This window comes from Rhinatrema bivittatum, chromosome 3 (genome assembly GCF_901001135.1).
Source record: "Rhinatrema bivittatum chromosome 3, aRhiBiv1.1, whole genome shotgun sequence".
NCBI classification, from domain to species: domain Eukaryota; kingdom Metazoa; phylum Chordata; class Amphibia; order Gymnophiona; family Rhinatrematidae; genus Rhinatrema; species Rhinatrema bivittatum.
The window spans coordinates 413290240-413313712 of NC_042617.1; the positions used below are offsets into that span (position 1 = coordinate 413290240).

At 45.2% G+C, this 23473-nt stretch overlaps 1 protein-coding gene across 1 annotated transcript in view; it reads left to right on the forward strand.

Moving 5' to 3' along the window:
* The window catches only part of HMGCLL1 (3-hydroxymethyl-3-methylglutaryl-CoA lyase like 1), a 250155-nt gene that overhangs the window by 219550 nt on the left and 7132 nt on the right, over positions 1–23473 (forward strand). The window lies entirely within an intron of this gene.

Sequence of the window (23473 nt, forward strand, 5' to 3'; positions counted from 1 at the left end):
TTTCAAAATATAAATAATTATAAACAAAAATCCCATATAGAACATAACACGAGACACAAAAACAAAAACACAAGCATGTAAACAAAAACAAGTAAAAGCAAAAGAAAAATGAAACCTATCTGGTTCTCAAAGGAGGTGGCTGACAAAATAAAAGCTAAAAGAACAGCATTCAAGAAATATAAAGGATCCCAAAGGGAGGAGCACAAAGAAGAATATATGGTACAACTGAGAGAGATGAAGAACGTAATCAAGACGGCAAAAAGTCAAGCGGAAGAAAGGATTGCCAAAGAGATAAAGAGAGGTGACAAAACATTTTTCAGGTATATCAGAGAAAGGAGAAAAGTTCAAAGTGGTATAGTGAAATTGAAAGGTGAAAAGGATCAATGTGTAGAGAAAGGCGAAGAAATGGCAGAAATATTAAACAAATACTTCAGTTCAGTGTTCACTAAAGAGGACCCAGGAGAAGGACCGTCGCTAGTTAGCAAGAAACTGGAGGGGACTGGAGTAGATGTAACTCCGTTTACAGTGGAGAATGTGTGGGAAGAGCTGGGGAAACTGAAAGTGGACAAAGCCATGGGGCCCGATGAGGTTCATCCCAGGATACTGAGGGAGCTCAGAGATATGCTGGCAGGACCGCTGTGTGATCTGTTCAATAGATCCCTAGAAACAGGAGTGGTGCCGAGTGATTGGAGAAGAGCGGTGGTGGTCCCGCTTCACAAGAGTGGGAGCAGAGAGGAGGCTGGTAACTATAGGCCGGTTAGCCTCACCTCGGTGGTGGGAAAAGTGATGGAGACGCTGCTGAAAGAGAGAATAGTGAACTATCTACAGTCGGGAGAATTGCTGGACCAGAGGCAGCATGGATTCACCAGGGGAAGATCCTGTCAGACAAATCTGATTGACTTTTTCGACTGGGTGACTAGGGAGTTGGATCAAAGAAGAGTGCTCGACGTCATCTACTTGGATTTCAGCAAGGCTTTTGATAAGGTCCCGCACAGGAGGCTGGTGAATAAAATGAGAAGCTTAGGAGTGAGTGCCGAGGTGGTGGCCTGGATTGCAAACTGGTTGATGGACAGAAGATAATGTGTGATGATAAATGGAACTTACTCTGAAGAGAGAGCAGTGATAAGCGGAGTGCCACAAGGATCAGTGTTGCGACCGGTACTGTTCAATATCTATGTGAGCGACATAGCAGATGGGATAGAAGGTAAGGTTTGTCTGTTTGCGGATGACACTAAGATCTGCAACAGAGTGGACACACCGGAAGGAGTGGAGAGAATGAGACGGGATTTAAAGACGCTGGAAGATTGGTCGAAGATATGGCAGCTGAGATTCAATGCCAAGAAGTGCAGAGTCATGCATATAGGGTGTGGAAATCCTGAAGAACTGTATTCGATGGGGGGTGAAGGGCTGATGTGCACGGAGCAAGAGAGAGACCTTGGGGTGATACAGCCTCATTTTCTAAAGTATCGCAGGCCTGCAATACTTTAGAAGATGAGAGGCGGGGGGCTGAAACGGGGGGCGGGCCTGCGCTAGCCGGCAGCGATCGCACCGTTGCAGTGCGATCGCTGCAGGTTTTGCACCCAATAGCACCACCATAGGAGGTGCAGCTATTGGGAGCGAAATAGGCAGCGAAAAGGCACCTACCTTTTCGCTGTCTGCGGCGTCGGCGCAGTCAGCCCCTGTGACGCCCCAACTCCTCCTCTTTTGGGGCCGACTCTGCCCCGACTCCGCCCCCATCCTGGTATCGCACGCGATAAGGGACTTTTCGCGTGCGAAAGGTCCCTTATCGCGTGCGAGCGGCTTGGAAAATGAGGCCCATAGTGTCTAACGATCTGAAGTCGGCGAAACAATGTGACAAGGCAATAGCTAAAGCCAGAAGAATGCTGGGCTGCATAGAGAGAGGAATATCGAGTAAGAAAAGGGAAGTGATGATCCCCTTGTACAGGTCCTTGGTGAGGCCTCACCTGGAGTACTGTGCTCAGATCTGGAGACTGTAGAGACAGAGACCGAAGAGACAGAGACAGGATGAAGGCGGTCCAGAGAAGGGCGACCAAAAAGGTGGATGGTCTTCATTGAATGACTTATGAGGAGAGATTGAAGACTCTAAATATGTACACCCTTGGAGGAAAGGAGGAACAGAGGTGATATGATACAGACTTTCAGATACTTGAAAGATTTTAATGATCCAAAGATAACGACAAACCTTTTCCATTGGAAAAAAATCAGCAGAACCAGGGACACGATTTAAAACTCCAGGGAGGAAAACTCAGAACCAATGTCAGGGAGTATTTCTTCACGGAGAGGGTGGTGGATGCCTGGGATGACCTTCCACAGGAAGTGGTGAAGACCAATACTGTAAAGGACTTCAAAGTGGTGTGGAATAAACACTGTGGATCCATAAAGTCTAGAGGATGTGAATGAAGAGTGGGTGGCTCACGGGAACGACGGCGACTACCTGGTGATAATACCCTTATTCAATAAACATACACACAGTTAATGCAACTCCAACATTGCTCTAAGCTTCAGCGGCAATGAGGAAATGTGGAAAAAAGGATTTGCATTCACAAAAAAGCGGGGAGTAGCTTGCTTGTTACAGTGGTTACTACCCCAAACCAAATAAGCCTGATACTTCACTTTCAATGCATATCCAGCATAGCCCTCTGCTTCAACGGCAGGGGAGAAAGTTTAACACTTCACACATATCCAGCATAGCTCTCTGCTTCAAGGGCAGGGGAGCAAGACTGATACTTCACTTTCAGTGTATAGCCAGCATGGCTCTCTGCTTCAATGGCGGGGGGGGGGGGGGGGACGGGGGGACGAAGAAAGGTGGATCTATATTCAGGCAACAACCAACAAGGACTGAATTACATAGTCTGGATAAACAGATAAGCACGGGTGTAGCTTGCTTATTGGGGTGGTTAATACCCCTAACTAATTAAGCTATTTCACTTAGATGCAGTTCCAACACTGCTCTCTACATTAATGGCAGGGGTGGAAGGGAAATAGAATAAAAAAGAGCCAAGAGAAACAGATAAGTATGTAATAAAAAAAAAGTGTGAAAGCTTGCTGGGCAGACTGGATGGGCCATTTGGTCTTCTTCTGCCATCATATCTATGATTCTATGTTTCTATGTACCCACCCAACAAATTCCCACACAGCACTTCAATAAACCCAGTATTAAATCAATAACCTATAATAATTTAAGCACCAAAAAAGCAATATATTTCACAAACCCTGATTATATACAAAAACAAAGTATTCATATGTTGTATATGACCAGTATGTCCAACTAGCACCATCCAAATGACCATTGCTTAAAATTTTCAGCAGAAACCACTCGATCATTAGATAGAACCTTTGCCAAGGTATGATGTATTCAAAATACCATATATGATCAATATCGTCAGCCAGTGCATTTTCAACATTATTGGCAATCCCAAATTTTCAACAGGAAGTACTCGTCACTATGTAAACCTTATACTTTTCAGTCATTTTCTTTTAACTTTGTACTTCTATTTGGCCATTTTCTCAACCAATTTTACATGCTTAAACTTACATTCATTAGTTTTCCCAAATTATAGCTAACATATATGCTTTATCATATACACCTGAATAAACTACAGGGGAAGCAGAATGCTGAGACTGGAATCCTATATTTTAATTGACTAAGCGGTCTATGCACTAAAACTGGCACAAACAATATTTTCTTGTATGCACACAGTAAGAATTTATATATGTAAGCTAGAATGTCACTTAACACATGGTTCCCTAAATTTTACCAAGTTGGTGCTAAAAATACCACTCAATAGCATGTAGACAGTTTTAGTTCAAATAGTAATAAAATAATTAGAGTGTCCATGTGCTTCCCCATTGCAAACTAGTGGAAAGTGAAAGGCATAATCATCAAAGAGCTTCCATGCCCCAATCATGCCTTCCTCATAACACCTAAGTATCAAGGAGCTATGGCACCTGAAGTGACACCCCACCTCATAGTTCTGACACTGAATCATTACAGTAGCTTGATCAACTCAACATTGCATACAGAGCTCAACACAACAGAATCACAGTAGGAGGCTCATTGATCCAAAGTATCTGCACAGAGCAAAGTAGCGCAAGATATTGGCTAGTGCTATTTTGACAGTCACAAGATTTGGGCAGATGCCTAGAGGTTGCTCACATGCCCTAATATTTTGATGCCCACATCAGAAGGAGTATGAGTATGAGAGGAGGACATGCCAGGAGCAGCCATTGAGGCATTGGAAGCCCTGGATCTTCAGTCTATGGGAGAAGGATGATAAGAGGAAGGAGAAGTCCATTGGGCCACCGAATCCCCAGTATAAATCTGCTGTTCTGTGGGATGAGATATATTGTGAAATGTTGGGGGCTATGATCCTACGGTGCCTTGAAGAGGGGGTGATTAGTCAGGGCAGTGCAATTTTACTTGTATGCCAAGGGGTAATGAGGACATGTAAGCCCCTTGATGTTTGTATCCTCCCAGAAACTGAAAGGGCTGCTTAGCACAGGGGATTTCAAGAGGCAACATGTACAGTAAAATTTAATGTTAGATCCAAAGCATGTGTTAAATATTTTATTTTGCCAGTTATGTAGGACATTTATTTAAAATGTATTTAAAATATTTATTTCCCATACCTCCAAATTTCAGGGTGTGGAATTTTTATGCCTTCCCACTAACATCACTGGCAACCCATTTGGCATGCATACTGGCTATTGCACTGGAGGAGGACCCTTGGCCTGGTGCAGGATTGGTACGGCCCTCTGGTCGGACCCAGAGAGTGCCTGCCACCAGGAAGCGGAGCACACAAGGAGACAGGCTAACTGGAGCTTCACCAATAACAACCCGGGGTTTCCGCAGGTTGAGCTCTTGGTTACCCGGATACCTGGACTTAGGTGGGCCTCAGGTGGTCTCCCAGAGAGGTAGCAGAGGGGTGTGCCCACCACTAGCAAGGGTGCGCGGCTGATGCAGAGTGGATGGGCTAAACCTGAACTGGAAGCTCCGGAGACCTCAGGGAGGCAACAGTTCAGGAAGGTTCTCCGGGCAAGACAGGCAGCGCCTGTGGGTCTAGCCAAGTGAAAGCTGAGGTTGGTTTCCAAGCAGGTTCGTCTAATGGTCACAGTCGGCCAGAAGAGAGTATCCGAGTGAAGCGCAAGGGTCAGAGCCACAGTATCAGTCCAGGAGAAGTCAGCCAAAGCAGGGGTCAATACCAGAATCATTCCAGGCGTAGTCAAGGCAAGCGAGGGTCAGTTCCAAATGGCAGACAAGAGAATGGTCAGGCAGGCAGTGGTCAGTTCCAGGCAGCAGGCAAGAGAATGGTCAGGCAGGCAGAGGTCAGTTCCAGGTGGCAGGCAAGAGAATGGTCAGGCAGGCAGAGGTCAGTCCGAAGAGGTAGTACCTGAGAAGGTTACAGGAACACACAGAGCCACTGGGAACGGAAGACACAGGAACACGGAGATGCTGGAACAGGAGACACTGGTACATGGGAACACTTGGAACACAAAGGCAAACTAGCACACCAACGGTGTCGAACCAATTGCCGAGGCAGGGATCAGGGGATTGAGCCCTGCCTTATATACAGGGCTCTGGTGATGTCATCCAAATGCGCCTCTCTCGGTATTCCTGTGCTTGCCCCTTTAAAAGACAGGACATCGGCCGCGCATGTGCCTAGGGGAGGGACCGAGGCGGCCGAAGACGCAGAGCCCCGTCGGGAGCTCCGCTGCGAGGCTTGCAGGGACAAGGACGATGAGGAAGACCGTAGTGAGCGTCGGGGACATCGGGGATTGGCGGCAGCAGCCAGGCCAGCACTTGTGGAGGGCAGTGTGAGGTGAGCAGGCACTACACGGCCGGGACGCACAACACTGACATCCTAGAGGTTGACATTCAAGAGATTTGTCTGGTTAACCTTTCAAGTTACCTTGACCAAACCCAAGATTTCAATACTTCCCCCACTATCAAACTAACTTTTGTCAGGGTAGCTCACTAAAAACAGATGGCGATGGTGTCATTCTAGGGCTGTGGTTAAATTTTTGTCAATGAGTGCTGATACTCAGCATTACCCAGCTAAAGTTAACTGGGTAAGTCTGGTCAGAAAAATAGCTGTCCTACAGTTACCTGGCTAATTTTATGTGGAAGACTTTAACAGGTATATTCAGCATAACACTTTTCCGACTATGTTCTGCTGAATATCCGAGTAAAATCTCCAGGAAACTTTTATGTTTATTGGCCCTCTGAATATCGACCTTATTACTAGTGATCATAAATGATATGTAATTAGGATAAAGACAAAGGAAGGACAGTCTGTTGCCCTGGTATTTTGCCCTGGTAGGTACCGATTTACCCAGGTAAAAAAGCCCTGGTAGGTACCGATTTACCCAGGTAAAAAAGCAGATAATTGCTCACCTCTTACCCTACTAAAATTACATGTATGAGTATCCATAGGTGCACGGGTGCACATTTATTTATTTATTTATTTATTTAAAATTTTTATATACCGACATTCATCCAGGATATCATATCGGTTCACATTGTAACGCAAAACAAACGCACAGCACGGCGCTTTACATTGAACAGTAAAACATGATAACAAAGGCATTAACGAGGGGGGGGGAAAATAACATGGGAAGTTTTGCACTAAAATTATAAACAAAGTTTGCAATTATATACATATGTATAAATGAGAGAGAAAAAAAAAAAACTATGAGATTAATTTTAATCAGGCGAGGAAGTGAGAAGGGGAAAAGGAGAGAGGAGAGCGAAGGAAGAGGGGGGGCAGTGAGAAAGAAAAAGAAGGTGGCGGAGAGAAGGGGAGGGGAGAGAGGGGCAGTAGAATGGGGAAAAAGGGAAGGAGAGTGGAGAGTGGGGACAGTGGGGAGGGTGGGGAGGTAGAGTGAAAAGTTAAGTGGGGAGGTAGAGTGAAAAGTTAAGTGTATGCTTTAGCAAAGAGCCAGGTCTTGAGCTTCCGCTTGAAAGATTTGAGGCATTCTTCTTGCCGTAGTTCAACAGGCATTTTGTTCCAGAGGGTCGGCCCGGCTATCGAAAGTGCACGGGCTCTTGTGGAGGTAAGTTTATAGAGTTTAGGAGAGGGGATAGGCATGGTTGCGAGATGTGCTAGTCTGGTGGGCTTATTAGACTGGTGTAGATGGAAGGATTCATTGAACCAGTTCATTTCGGGATTGTATAAGGCTTTGTGGATGAGAGAGAGAGCCTTATATTGTATGCGGGAAGCTATTGGAAGCCAATGTAGGTCTTTTAGAACAGGTGTAATATGGTCATGTCTACGTAAATTGGTCAAGATCCGGGCTGTGGTGTTTTGTAAAATTTGAATGGGATGTGCGCATTCATCAGCCTGCAACCAGGGATGCTGCCATTTTATAACATAACATAACATACGTACATACGTGCACGAGTGTTATAAAGTAGCCTGACTACACGTACATGTGCACACGATTTTAAGTGGATGCATGCCTATCTGCGCAAATGCCACTTCTACCATGTAAGTGAGGGGATTTGAAAAAACACGCATACCAACACCATTACCAGTTTTACCAGTTCATTCACATTTTGCCCAGGTAAAGAATAGGACTTTCACAGCCCCCTATAATATTAGCCTCCCTTCTCCCCTGTTAGCCCTGACCCTTAAAACCCCGCTGATCTGTGTATTTAACTTTATTTTATAATTTGCACGTCATCTATAGCATAAGTAAAGTTTTGCAGTAGGGCATGTGCCTGTGCACAGAATTATTTGCGTGCTAGTTTCAAGTTAAAATCCAGGAATGCCCATGCCCTGCCAGATCACTCCCACATCACACCCCTTTTTTGAACTTTCATTTGTGCGCATAGTGGCAAGTACGAGCGTATCCAGGTGGCTTTTAAAATCTGCTTGGTGTGCGCCGGCCCAACATATTCGCGCATCCCCTAATTGATGAGCGCATCAGGCTTTCTAAAATTCATCTTATGGTTCATTCTTTTAACTGTATTAGGAGTAGGGATATTTAGTTCAGGGGAGGAAAATAATGCATTTTGAAATCTGTGCAAAATATATCTACAGAAGAAGCTGTTGCAAATATATTGTGATACTTGCCAGGTACTTGTGACTTGGTTGGCCACTGTTGGACATAGGATACTTGACTTGATAGACCCTTGGTCTGACCCAGAATGGCATATCTTATGTCCTTATGTCCCCATGGCAGTTTTTACAGTGAAAGTACATGTGCACTTTCACAAAAATTGCAGTTATAATGTATCTGCAAATTTTGCAATAATGTGGATAGTTTGAAAGCTTTCCCCTGTTGAGTCTTTGCTGAACAAAATTAATCTGCCTGTCATGCCACTTGCAGTGTGTTTTCAATATTTGTACCTGGCAACACAATTTAGGCTTCAAATAATAGATCTGGCCTGAGTTCTCTAAAGCACTTAAGAAGCTGGTCCAATGGCCAATTGACAGTGTTGTGCACTTCTATCAATTGTTGGACCCAAGGTATGATACCAGGCCATTAGAAAAAGTCAATATTCACCATCTGTAATGCTGTTATAAGCTTTATTTTATGCCTTGATCCATAGAAAGACATACAAATAGAATCTTTGTGTACACAAATACATCTAGTAACACTGAGTGAATAGTCAGTAAATCCGGATCAGGCTAATGTGTGCAGTTAAGTGGAATATGCACACATATAAAAAGCACAAATGGAGAACTGTCTATATATTTACTCCTGTTCAAGGCTATCATAAGTTCAGGCCAGAGTGCAGTTGTTTTGCAGCTCCTGTTCTTTCCCATGGAATTAATTCAGATATTCTAAAACCATATATATGCTTGGATAAAAAATGGAAACCTAAACAGAACAAGCCCTTTTCCTTTACTGTACAAAAGTGTATCACAAAATTTAAAAAGCTGTGCCTGTTTCTAAACACTGCCTATTTTTTTTAATGAAAAATGTGCTTTTACAGGGCCAGTACACATTTCTTCTAAGGGATAATATTCAACTTATGGGAAGGAGGAGTAGCCTAGTGTTTAGAGCAATGGGCTACACTCAGTTTGCCATCCCCTCAAGGGCTAAGTGGAGAATAATGGTAGTAGGGTCCACTTCTTCCCTTGCTAGCTTACAAAAGCTGGGGAGGAAAGCTAGAACTCCTTATTGAATCCTCTCTTGTTTGCAGTCTAATTAAGACTTCAAAATATGTACCTAAATAGTGAACAGTGAATACTGTAACACATGTTCCATATCAAATCCTTCAACAGTATTAATGTACTCCCCTAAATCTCCAAGCCCAATAATAAGCCCAGATCCTTGTCATATTTGACTAACTCAGCCTTGATACTTGAGACAATTTTTTCAGACATGTTATCTCCACCATATGCCTCCACCAATACTCCAAATGGGCTTTCAGTTTCCAAAAGTAGGCAGTCATAAGTCTAGCTACATGGAAAAGATGTGTGAGTAACCTCCTCTGGTCCTGAGAAAGGTTCAACATATTCTAAAGCACCAACAAACATAGCAAGGGAGGTAGAGAAAATGTAGAATCAATAATAGCAATATATTCCTGTTCAACAAGACACCAAAACATATATCTGCAGTGGTACCATTTATGGATGAAAGAACCAATAAACCCATACCCTCTCGAGCAGTTGGGAGTTAGACATGCTGAATCTTGCAAACCAGAGGGGGTATCTTTACCTAGCATAAACTCCTTCCAACTACATACATATGAATGTTTTGTAAGCAGAAGTCCAAAGCATCTCTCAGAATGTAGGTTAAATTGAAAGTCCCTGTTACACTAGTTTACAAAGAAAAGAGTAGTCTTGTCTCAGAATATCAGAGATATCAAGTTATGTCAAAACACAGACAATTTCTTATGAGTATCTGTGTCTATTAAAATATGTTGGTGGCACTGTGAGTCTTCAGTTTGCAAATGGTCCCTGCAGTAATACCTTTCTCAATTGCAAATAAAGATAAGGAAAGTCGGGGGTGGGCAGTAAGTCAAATTCAGTACACAGATCGTGAAAAGACCTGAAGATCCATCCATTCCAAAACTGCCTCACTGGCGATCTTTGTCTTTGGGGAAAAAATTGTAGGGGACACAGAAGAGCTGTTGCTTAGATGAGAAAGTGAGTAAATAGAATCAACATAACATTTCAAAAGTTTGCACAGCTTAGCCCATATGTCCAGAGCACAAGCAATCAAAAGGTGCTTTCTGTAGATATGCGAGATCCCAACATAACCCTAAGGAAAGCTAAGTAATGCTGACAAATTTCACCACTTAGTCCCCAACCATTCCATGGCCACCCAGAATGATGATGATGATGATGATGATTCTGCCAGCCATTCCTTCCAGCAGGCCAGTCTGGCTGTCCAATAATAAAGTTTAAGGTTAGGAAGATCCATCCTGTATTCCCACCAGCACCACAGGGTAGCTAGCTTATTCTGGGAAAGTTTATTTCTCTTTATAAAACTGGAGCACCAGCCATTCAGGTCTGCCAAAATAGAGTAGGGTCTATTTCAGAGAATGCTGGAACAAATTCAACAGTCTTGGAAGGATAATTATCTTTAGTATGCTAATACAACCTGCTCAGGAGACCAGAACATGCATCCAACTGTCCATGTCTTTCTTAATGCTTGTGATGGCAGGGGAAAATTATCCTGATAAAGATCTTTTAGAACAGAAACTACCAGAAAGTCCAGGTATTTGAAGCCTCTCCTTGCCAGTTTAAACTCTTGAGAGGCACTGGGGAATCCATGCCTGTGGACAAGTTTATCTTATAAACCAAAAACTGCACTGCATTGATTAATTATGGATGAGTGTTGTAGTCAACTTAGAGGAATCTGTGAGAAATAGCAGCATATCATCTGCATAAAGGGAAATTTTGTGAAAGCCATCCTGAGTAGCATGTCCTGAGACTCATGGGAATCCCTGATCATCTGGGCAAAAGGTTCCATGGCTAAGTAAAAACATAATGGGAATAGTAGGCACCTCTAAAGAATGCCTAAACATATCTGACAAAACAAGGAGATTTAGCTATTCACAACCATTTAATTTCTGAGGTTTCAGCACATCGCCTCCATTCAGGCTATGGAAACATATGATGTACTATATTAATGCAGTGCAGTGAACAGAAAAGGACAGGACAATTGGTTGAATGTCTTATCTGTACCAAGTACCACTATCAGACCTGGAGTATGGCTTTCATATACTAAGTTGATAATGTTAAAGAGGTAACTGGTGTTAAAAGTTGAAATGTTCCCCTAACGAACCCCATTCAATCAGTATAAACAACGAGAGTCATCACCTTGTCAAGCCTAAGGTGAAGAACCTTCGCCAGTATTTTAATATCTGGGTTGTTAAGGATTAAGAGGTAGTACAACCCAGATTCCAGAGGATCTTTGCTTTATTGTGCAAAACTGTAATAATTTCATCCAAAAGATATCCACTAGTCAAACCAGGAGAACTCAGGTAATTAAAAAACTCAACAAGCAAGGGGTCCTGGAACCCAACCGAATATCCATCATAAGAACACAAGATATGCCATGCTAAATCACACCAAGGTCAATTGAGCCCAGCATCTTGATTCCAACAATGGCCAGTCTGGATCACAAGTACTCAGCAGATCCCAAAAAGTTGATCTATTTCTTGTTACTCTCTCCCAAGATAGAAATTGCTTTCTCTAATCTTCCTGGCTAATAATGTTCTATGGATTTTTTTTCCAGGAATTTGGCCAAACCTCTTTTAAACCCTGCTATACTAGTCATCATGACAATATTTTTTTTGTTTATTTTTTATTTAAAAGAATTTCTAAGCCACACACTCGGCAAATTATGATGGAGTACAAAGTAATGGACAGAATCAAGTAAAATACATAATACAACACAAATGTCCAAAATTATAAAACATCACATCACATAACATATCATCCAACCAATCCTTCACTAGCAAATGTATCACATATGTTTCCATGCCTCCAAATATCTGGTCAGTTTATTATAAAATAGGCTGCTTTATCTACTAGCAAAAGAATCCACGGCTTGATTGTGTATTGAGTGAAAAAATAAATTTTATAATTTGTTTTCAATTTTCTGATTGTTAGTTTCATTAAGTATCCCCTTGATTTAATAGTATTTGAAAGGGTAAAAAAGTAATTTTTATTTACCCATTTCAGTAAATAATCCATTTATAAACTTTACCCATTTATAAATTTCATGTCTCCTTTTAGCAGTCTCTTTTCCAAGCTGAAGTACAGCCTAAGGGGGTCATTTATCAAAATGCGGTAAGGCGTTTTTGCATGCGTTAAGGGCTTATCGCATGCGAAAAAGCCCCGTTTTCGCATGCGATAGGCCTTTAACACATGCGAAAACGTGTTTACTGCATGCGATCGCACCATATTGTATGGTGCGATGCAAATGCAGAAACTGGGAGGAGTAGGGGCGGAGAGGGGATGCAAATGCAAAACCTGGGTGGAGAGTGGGCTGGGTTAGCCTGCCTGCGAAGTGGTACCGCAGAGCCATAATGCCAATTTTAACAACACCTCTTTCAGATGCGTTAGGCTGTGTGATAGCGGCCGGGACCATGCGGTAACGTACCTTCGCGATGCGTTCCGTAAGGCTTATTTCTGACAATTGGAAGGCTCCAGAGCCTCGGGGAGAGAGAGAGAGAGAGAGAGAGAGGTAGAGAGTCCATCAAGCTAGGTTGAGAGACCCTTGCCCAAATCTCATCTTGGAGTGAGTTTCCTCACTCCGAAGGCCAGCCAATCTTCACAAGAGACCACTGTTCTGTTCGTACGTCTCATTTACAATGTGAAAGTGGCCCCTAACCCCGTACACTCTTATCTAATCCCCACCTCGAGTTACTAGGTGGGCCTATCCTAGGGATATAAATACCTATGTATGGGACATGCTATTATGGCTAGGCTTGCTCTCTCTCTCTCTCATCATTGAACTCCTGGTCCCCCCAGTGGTTGAATGCAGGAAACACTAACTTAGTGTTTTGCAAACTGCGATAAACACTACGTTAGCATAAACCACGCCCCTTTTGCTATCGCATGCGGTACTTACCGCATTTTGATAAATGAACCCCTAAGGGAGCTGTTTTATCTTTTTATCATATTTTTGTCCTTCTCTGCAATTTGGCTAGTTCTGCTATGTCTTTTTTAAAAACAGGGTGACCAGAACTGCACATAATACTCAAGTTGCTGTAGCAACTGATATTTGCTGTATTATTCTTCATTCCATTTTGGATCATTCCTAACATTCTATTTGCTTTTATGACCAACGCCATACACTGGGCTGAGGATTTCAATGTTCCATAAGAACATAAGAAATGCCATACTGGGTCAGACCAAGGATCCATCAAGCCGAGTGTCATGTTTCCAACGGTGGCCAATCCAATTCACAAGTACCTGGCAAGTACCCAAACATTAAATAAATCACAAGCTACTATTGCTTATTAATTACTGTGATAGCAGTTTGTGTATTTTTCCTCTGGGAATTTATCCAAACCATTTTTAAACCCAGTTATTCTAAGTGCTGTAACCACATCCTCTGGCAATGAATTAAAGAGCTTAACTATGCACTCTGGGCTGGATTTTAAAAGGGTTACGCGCATAAGGTACGCGCATAACCCTTTTAAAACCCCCCTGCGTGCGCCGAGCCTATTTTGCAAAGGCTCGGCGGCGTGTGCAAGCCCCGGGACGCTCGTAAGTCTCGGGGCGTCGCAAGGGGGGCATGTCGGGGGCGTATCGGGTGGGCAGTGCGAATTTCGGGGCGTTCCAGGGGCGTGTTGGGGGCGTGGCACCGGCCCGGGGCCGTGGTCGAGGCCTCCGGACCAGCCCCCGGGTTGGGTGATGGCGCGCCAGCAGCCCGTTGGCGCGCACAGAGTTACGTCTGCCTGCGGCAGGCGTAACTTTAACAACAAAGGTAGGAGGAAGGTTTAGATAGGGGAGCAGTAGGGGGAAGGTTTAGATTTCGGAGCGGCCTCGGAGGGAACGGGCAGCGCACGCAGGGCTCAGTGCGCGTAAGTTGCACAAATGTGCACCCCCTTGCGTGTGCCGACCCCGGATTTTATAAGATACACGCGGCTACACACGTATCTTATAAAATCCGGCGTACTTTTGTTTGTGCGTGCGTAAATTTATAAAATCTACCCCTATTTGTTTTAAATAAACTACTTTCTAACTTCATGGAGTGCCCTCTGCTCCTTCTATTAGTCGAAAGAGTAAATAACTGATTTACATTCACTTGTTCAAGTCCTGTTACGGGGAGTGCTGGAAGCGGTCCCAATTCTGGAAAGATTGTGTACCCTTGGGCCATGACGTGACCGCAGAGAAGTTCTGAGGAAGCACCGAGGCAGGCGAGACGTATCCAAGCACGGGCGGACAGGCTGGAGATGAGAACGAGACTCAGGATACTTGAAGGATTAAGACAAAGACTCAGGTTCCTTGAAAGACTAAGACGAAGACTCAGGTTGCTTGGAGATTTAGACAAGGTTCAGGGTTAAGGAGAGTACTGAGTAAGTACTTCCATGCCACGAACCCTACACAGCCAGTCAAGGCAGGTCGTGGACCACCCTGATGGTGATGAAGCAGACTCCAGGCGAAGTGATGGAACTTCACATCAGGACATGACGAAGATTCAGGCGAGGTGTGTACCGGGACGCGCCCTCCACAGCCAGGCAAGGCAAGGCACGGGCCATGCTGGCGCGGAACAGGTTCAGGCAGTCTTAGGCATGGACAGAGACAGACGCAAGAAACTCCGAAGACCAGGACAGGATTCAGGATACAAGACTAAGAATGCAAGACTCAGGACTTGGAACGTGGACTCGGAACTCGGGACTCAGAACATTAAAAGCAAGGGTCTTGTGGAGGCTTTCTCTGCTGACAAGAAGGACATCTGGATACGAGATCATCTGGACACAAGTACATCAGGAGAACAGGACGTCTGGGACTTCAGGGGATCTGGAGAAAAGAACAACTGGAACATCAGGACATCTGGAACTTGACAAGACAGAGACACAGGATCCGACGAGAGACCAAGACGAAGACAAGGAATTCCCACACAGAAAAGAGTGCCTAGGAGAAGCTGAGATGACAAAGAGTCCAGGAGAGGACTGACTTCTTGCAAAGGCAACGAAGCAATGAAGAAAGGCCCTTCTTATAGAGCTGAAAAGCAACACCCACGATGAGGTCCTCAGGAGGGGCCACAGGACACTCCCCCATGGGCTCTTTAAGACTTGAAGAGAGGCACGACCTTGCACCTAAGGCAGGACCCTGGAGAGCGGTGTCCTGCCGACTCAAAGCAGTAGCAGGACTAGGCCGCAACCCAGGCCCCGTGAGAGCGGCGGCTTCATACTGTGAAGGTGGAGTTGAGGATGGAGGCCGCACCCCCGGAGGGGAGAAGGTAATGTCGGTGGCCTAGGGGCTGCATGGGGGCATGATGGTGGCTCCCTACCGCCGTGTGGCAGCAGGAATGTCGGCCGCCTCTGGGCCGCGTGGGAACACCGATGGCAGCCTCCTTGCCGCAAGGGTTGCACCCGGCGGCTCTAGCCGCATGGAGAGATCAACAGTGGCCTCTGGGCCACGGGAGAGGGAAGAAAAAAGAGAGGTGAGAGGCTGCCCGTGGTCCCACCATGGGCAGAATCGTAGAATGTCCTTTCATGATTTTGTAGACTTCTATCAAAACTCCCCTCAGTCATCTCTTCTCCAAACTGAATAGCCCTAACTTCTTTAGCCTTTCTTCATAAGGCAACCGTTCCATGCCCCTTATCATTTTGGTCACCCTTTTCTGCACTTTCTCCAGTTCAACTATATCTTTTTTAAGATGCGGCGACCAGAATTGCACAGTATTCATGATGCGGTCTCACCATGGACTGATAAAGAGGCATTATGACATCCACTGTCTTATTTGCCATTCCCTTTTTTGATCACCAAAGCACACCGAGCCAACGATTTCAATGTATTACCCACACTGACACCTTTCCTGGGTGGTAACGCCTAAGATAGACCCTAACATTGTGTAACTATAGCAAGGGTTATTTTTTCCCTATATGCATCACTTTGTACTTGCCCACATTACATTTCATCTGCCATTTGGAAGCCCAATCTACCAGTCTCGCAAGGTCCTCCTGAAATTCATCACAATCCGCTTGAGATTTAATTACTCTGCATAATTTTGTGTCATTTGCAAATTTGATCACCTCACTCATCGTACCCTTTTCCAGATCATTTATAAATATATTAAAAAGCACCGATCCGAGTACAGATCCCTGAGTCACTCCACTGTTTACCCTTTTTCACTGTGAAAATTGAGCATTTAATCCTACTTTATGTTTCCTGTCTTTTAACCAGCTTGCAGTCCACAAAAAGGTATTGCCTCCTATCCCATGACATTTTAGTTTTCTTAGAAGCCTCTCATGTGGGACTTTGTTGAATGCCTTCTGAAAATTGAAATACACCACATCTATCAGTTTACCTTTGTCCACCTGTTTATTTACCCCTTCAAAAAATGTTGATTTGAGAGGCAAGACTTCCCTTAGATAAATCCATGTTGGCTGTGTCCCATCAAACCATGTCTATCCAAATGTTTTGTGATTTTATTCTTTATAACAGTTTCCACGATTTTTCCCGGCACTGAAGTCAGGCTCACCAGTCTATAGTTTCCCAGATCACCCCTGGATCCCTTTCTACATATAGGGGTTACATTGGACATCTTCCAGTCTTCAGGTACAAAGGATAATTTTAATGATAGGTTACAAAATAATTGAAATAGGTTTGAAATTTCATTTTTAGTTCTTTCAGAACCCTAGGGTGCATACCATCCGGTCCATGTGATTTACTACTCTTTAGTTTGTCAATCAGGCCTACCACATCTTCCAGGAAAGGTGGACGAAGGAAACTGAGAACTGGTTGCAGAGGCAAAGATGAGGGCATAAGAACCAAGACATCAGGAACACGGAACAACTGGAACATCAGGACTCAGGAATGGAACCACGGACCTTCTAGACATCAGGACCAAGGAACATGAAGACATGGAACAGGCAACGAAGGAGCTCCGACAAGGGACAAGACCAGGAACATCAGGACGAGGAGTCCAGGAACACAGAACGAAGAGCCTTCTAGACAAGTGAAGACCATGGAGGACCTTGACCTGAAGAGGAACACAGACAACTGTGAATTCTGGATCCGAAGGCACCGAGGAACAGGAACTGAACCCTTTTATAGGGCTGAAGCAGGAAGTGGAGTGAAGAAGACTTCCGGTGGGGCCGCCGGCTTTTCCCGCTGCTGGCCCTTTAAATACAAAGAAGCAGTGCGTGCCAGCACCTAGAGGAGGGCCCAGAGAGTGGAGCAGGACCTTGGACAGCGGCGGCCCTGCCACATGGATGGAGAGCAGGCAGAGGTCCTGGCGGCGGTGCACAGGCCGCATAAGAGGTAGCGGCAGCTTCCTGCTGTCTGAAGGCATCCCAGCGATGTCTTTCCCTGCCGGAGGTGGAGTCAGCGACGGCGGCTCGGAGCTGCGAAGACAAGGGTGTCCCGGGGCGGCACCAGGCTGCGAAGACTAAGGCACCAGCTCTTAGTCGCGGAAGGTGGAAGGAGACAGCGGCGGCCCTCCTACCGCGGAGGGCGGCATCGGAGCGGCTCCCTGCCGCTCGGGAAGAACGTCCGCGGCAGCGGCATGGACCAGAGGCAGCCTAGGCCACTGAGACAGTCTGCGGCGGCTCGGACAGTAAGTGAAGAGGCCTGATCACAGGATGGGCTCCGCGAGCAAGGTCATTACAGGGAACCAAAAGGCCCACTAAAAAAAACAGGTTCTACATTCAGGGTGTTAACTCTCTTCTAGAAGACAAATATGTTTGCACACAGGGAAGTACAATAAGTTATAAAAGGCCCTGAAAATCTCACTTATGTCCTCTGGCATGTGACATTGGGTCCCATATGCCAAGCAGATACAATTAGCATTTGTGGCAGCTTGTTTTTTCTTTACATCTTTTGCCAGAAGAGATTTATCTCTATGTGGGTTTATCCCAACATACAGAGAATCTATGTTTCCTTATTCAAACAACTTCACTGTTTGAGAGATCTTTTTGACTTTTGCCAGAAGAGATTTATCTCCACGCTGGTTTATCCCAACGTACATAGAATATATGTTTCCTTATTCAAACAACTTCACTGTTTGAGAGATCTGCAAGAACTGCAATGGTAACATGGAATAGACTTAGTTATTGGGTACTTGCCAGGTACTTGTGGCCTGGATTGGCCACTGTTGGAAGCAGGATGCTGGGCTTGATAGACCCTTGGTCTGACCCAGTATGGCATTTTCTTATGTTCTTATGTTCTCATCTCTTGCCAGGGAAACTTTGCACAATGTACAAGGGGAGGAATCCACTTTGTGTGGCATTTTGAGTCCTGCAATTGTTCCCAGTAACTTCTTTTTTTCTTTTCTAATTTTAGATAGGTTACTAGCATAAACTATATTTCTTAGGTTCATCTTTAATGATTCCACCTGAGCACAGAAGAATATTCCTCAGCAATATGATGCAGATTGAAGTCCTCAACAATGGATTTCACTATCCTACCTAACTGAGCAATCCACAGGAGGGAAGTGTTTAGTTATAGAAGCTTCTAGGTCTTGACACCATCTGAAAATTTAAAGAGACAGAGATTATGTGATGATCCAAAATAATGGAGGTGTAACAGCTGCCATTTGTGAGTTGGCCCAGGAATGAGCAGCCAAATGCTAGGATAGTTACATTCAGGCAACTCAGACAAAGAGACTTCCGCCTAGGCCAGCCACATTCCCTTTGGTTGAGACCTCCGGTGCTGATAGCCAGTGAGGCATGAAAAATGGCATGAAAGGGAGCAAGGGGTCTGAAACAGAGTAAGGTGCAAAAACGAACAAGAAATCCAGGAGCCTAAGTAGGATAACAAATAGGAGCGCTGAAGATAATAGCTGAAAATAATGCAATGTTCTAGATATAGGAAAGAACCAAGGTATGAGGTCCAGAAGGTAGGATTAAGTTCTGGCAACTGACTGCTGAAACTGCCTCAGTATAAGTACAAATCTATACAGGAAACAAGATGGCCACCAGGGGGAAGTGAGAAGCACAGAGCTGGGAGGATTAGACAGACAGTTCAAGCAGCTCAGAGCACTACCTGCAGGTTGGAGGTGTACTTGGCAACATATCTTTACAGGAGGGCAAAATATCCCTTGAATCCACCATAATAAAGACTGAAGGTATACAGAAGAAAAACTTGATACTACTATAGGAGTTGAAGCTAGGAGAGAAGTAAGTATAGCCTCTACATCTAGGTTAATGAAGCCACCACACATCTTTCAGATTGCTAATATTGATAAGGTTTAAAGAAGCTGGAAGGCGGAGTAGATTGAAGAAAGACAGAGGTCTATCAAGAAAACAAGAAGAACTGGCAGTACATTCTAATTCTATAATCAATGGACCTGGATTAAACTCATCAAAAACTGTTACAGATTTTGGCATAGAATTTTTTATGATCATTATTAAGGTCATAGATATTAGCCAGCATGAAATACTTTAAGAAAAGGAGGCTGTTCATAATTAAAAACTGCCCCTCAAGTTCAAGCTTAAAACAAGGCAACTTAATGGGCAAGGATTTGTGAATCAGTATACCTGTATCTCTGTGCTTAGAATTTAAGGAAGATACACATAACTGGCATGAGACCCACCCAATCTCTGCAAACATGGTCATGCTCCAAGATGGTTAAGTGAGTCTCTTGCAGGAAACTGTTGAGAAGGGTGTTTTCGTGTGCCCATGGGCCTCAGCCCGGCCCAGACCTTCTGGGCCAAGCCAAGGGTTGACGGTGGTTCCGCGTGACTGAACAATCGTGCTGGCAAGCTCCCATGGCCAACATCCAAGGATGTTGGAAGGTGAATGGTCCTCCGACCATTCCGAGCCCTTTCGGACCTGCTGCGAGCAGCATGGAGCAGCAGGCCTGGCCTGAGGTTGAGGGCAGACAAACCTTGAGACGTAGACATGAAGATTGATGCGACACCATCACATAGCACGAAGACTTGGTTTGATGCGACGGCATCACATGGCACGAAGACTTGGGTTGATGCAAAGGTATCCATGGACGAAGACTCGGGGTTGATGTGACGGCATCCTTGGCGAAGACACTTGGCTGATGCAACGGCATCCATGGCAAAGACACTTGACATCGACATAGACAACACAAGGCATGGACATAGGCACTGTCTCTCAGGGCGCCCTACTCAGGCCACTCGCGGGACTGAGTCGCGGACCACCCTGTCCCAGTACGCGCCCTACACAGCCCTTGCAGACTGGTCACGGACCACGACGGGAGCGGGACAGCACAGGAACACACAACCAGGACTTGACGGCTCAGGAGCACAGGACAACCGTCCAGCAGCAGGCTAGTCCACTCAGGAGTACTGCATCTGAGGGACCCCCGGCCTACCGGACCAGAAGGCTCGAGAGCATTGAAGGCGGAATGGAGGAAGGAACATCACGGAAGGCAGGAACACCAGGATGTAGAGGAACAAGACACTTGGACGAGGACCTCAGGCACGAAGACATGACATGGTAGGACAAGAAGACATCATGATGAGGAGCTCCACAAGACTAGAAGACCTTACATGGGCTCTGGCAGGCCGGAGCCTCCAGAGCGAAGACTCCACGATGATGCAAGGCCAGGAACAACAGACGGAACAGCCCTTTATAGGGCTGAAGCAGGAAACAGTCACCAAGGTGGGGCCAAGACACTTCCTGTGTCTGGCCCTTTAAATGAAGCAGGAAGACGCGGCTGCGCGCCTAGGAGGAGAGCAGGAGCTGTGCAGGACCGCGGACAGCGGCCTGCACCGACGTAGCGCGTCAGACGAGGCAGGGCTGGCCTGGGATGCAGGCCCAACGTGAGCAGCGGCTCCAGCTGCTGCCGGAGGCCCTGGGGGCGGCTCCTGCCGCTACTCCAGCCCGGGGCTGCGGCCTGGGCGCCGCGAAGAGGCAGATGACGTCGGCGGAGATCCCGGGCCCCGAGGGAGAAGCAGAAAGTCTGCGGCTCCGGCCGCGGTGAAGAGGATGATGCAGGGCGGCCTCCGGGCCGCAGAAGAAACTTCAGTCCGCGGCTCCGGCCGAGTGGGAGGGCCGACGGCGGCATCCTGCCACGTGGGCTGAAGATACAGCAGCATGGTGAGTCAGCAAAGCCTGCTCGCGGGGGAACCCGCGGGCAGTGCGATTCAAAACAGAAACCTATCTGTGATTTCTAGTTTCACATGAATTTCAAACTTCTGTCCTTTTAACAAGGTTTTGTCTCTCACAGTAAGGGATAATTTTCAAAGCCATTTACACATATAGATGGTAATTTTTAAACAGCCGCATGGGCGCACATGTGCGTGCATATGCCGGCTTGTGCCAATGGTCATGACCATTTTATAGCATATACGCCCTTTATGCATGTATGTTACAAAAATCAGCAGTACCCATGTACATGTGCACAATTTTATACAGATGCATGCATGTGCACGAAATTGCCTCCTCTACCATGTAATTCTGGGGATTTTTGCTAGGCACGTGCGTTGATGCAAATACCTGTTTCCCCAGTTTGTTCCCAGTTCACCCCAGTAAAGGATAGGACTTCCTAATCCCCCTAGCTAGATAGCCTCCCTTTTACCCTTTTACCCTATTAGACCCGACCCTTCAAACCCCGCTGACTAGCCTTGATTTGTTTATTTTAAAACTTACACACTATCCATAGCAGAAGTAAATTTAAATGGTAGGGGACTCCGGCATGTGCACTTAAATACTTATGCGCACGTTTAAAATAACCTTCCCGGAATATTTGTGCGTGTACTCGGGCACTATTTAAAACTGGACCCCCAAATGTACACATAAATATATGTTTTTCAGATCCTTTTATTAATTTCTTTAAAGATAGGCTCATGGCTGAAATATGTATTGGAGCCAATTTCATTGCTCTCATTCGGAAAATTTGCCATTTGCAATATTTTTTTACTTTTTTCCCTTGTACATAGTGTCACTATAGCTTATAGCAAATTAACACTTAACTATCACCTTCTCTGCCCCCTTAATCCTAGCTCCTTCAGAGTTCAAGGGAGAGCTCACACTCTTATTTAATTGGGGGTGGGTTTTTGTAGCAGGGATATTAGAGCTTTCCTGTTTTAAGGGATTAGGATTTTAGGTTTGGGAAAGAAGTTGGTTATTAATGTATGTATTTATGGTGCTTTTGAATTCTCATTTGTATGTATTTTCTTATTGTACATTTTTAATTGTATTTTTTCTGTTGGAGATATTTATTTTAATTTTTTTCTGGCTCCTCTGTGAAAGAGGAGGTTAGTATAAGGTAGGGAAGGGTATAAAGTGTTGATTATGTTGTTATCATCTGATCATTTTTAATAGTATTTTATATATGATTGTAATTTGATTTTTGCACTGTGGCAAGTCACTTTGAGTCCTTGCTGGAAAAAGATGAGGTATAAAATGAAAATAGTAATTAAGTTTATTATGTATTATAATATCTTGATTTAGCAGGTCTTGCTACCACGATTATTTGAATCTGGATATTATACTTGATCTGCTGATTGTTGAATCTTAGTCTTTGAAAAACAAAATCATAAATTCTTTCTTGGCCTGTTTTATTAATGTTTTATACCTAACTTGCAGGCCAAGAAAGAATTCAAGAATAAACTTACCATAGAGGGAAAACATAATAATAACAATGTTTTTGAGTGCATCTTGTTCTGCCGGAGGTGGACCCTTGGCCTGGTGCAGGATTGGTACGGCCCTCTGGTCGGATCCAGAGAGCGCCTGCCACCAGGAGACGGAGCACAGGAGGAGACAGAGGCGAGCTGGAGCTTCGCCAATAGCAACCCGGGGTTTCCGCAGGTTGAACCCTTGGGTACCCAGGCCGCCTGGTCTTAGGTGGGCCTCGCAGGGTCTCCTAGAGAGGAAGCACAGGGGAGTGCCCACCACGAACAAGGGTGCACATTCAATGTCCAAGTAAGAATGTCCAGAGGTCGCAGGTGGCCAGAATAGAGTGTCCGAGTGGATAGCAAGGATCAAGGCCAGAGTATCAGTTCAGAATGGTCAACCGAAGCAGGGGTCAGTACCTGTAGTCAGTCTGTGCATAGTCAGATGAGGCAAAGGTCAAGTTCCAGGCAGCGGTCAGACATGGTCAGTGGACAGGCAGAGGTTGGTTCCAGGCGGCGGTCAGACGTGGTCAGGAGCAAGCAAAAGTCAGTACCATGAGATCAGTCCAAAGGATACTACCAGGAATGGAGAGACGAAGGAACAGGAGATGCTGGAACAGGAGATGCTGGAACAGGATACACTGGAACAGGGAAACTAGAGAACACCGGAGTGTACGACCCGATTGCCAAGGCAATGAGCTATTGACTGAGCCCTGCTCTTATACAGGGCTCAGGTGACATCAGAATCGGGTGCAGCCCGTGAGTTTCCCACGCTTG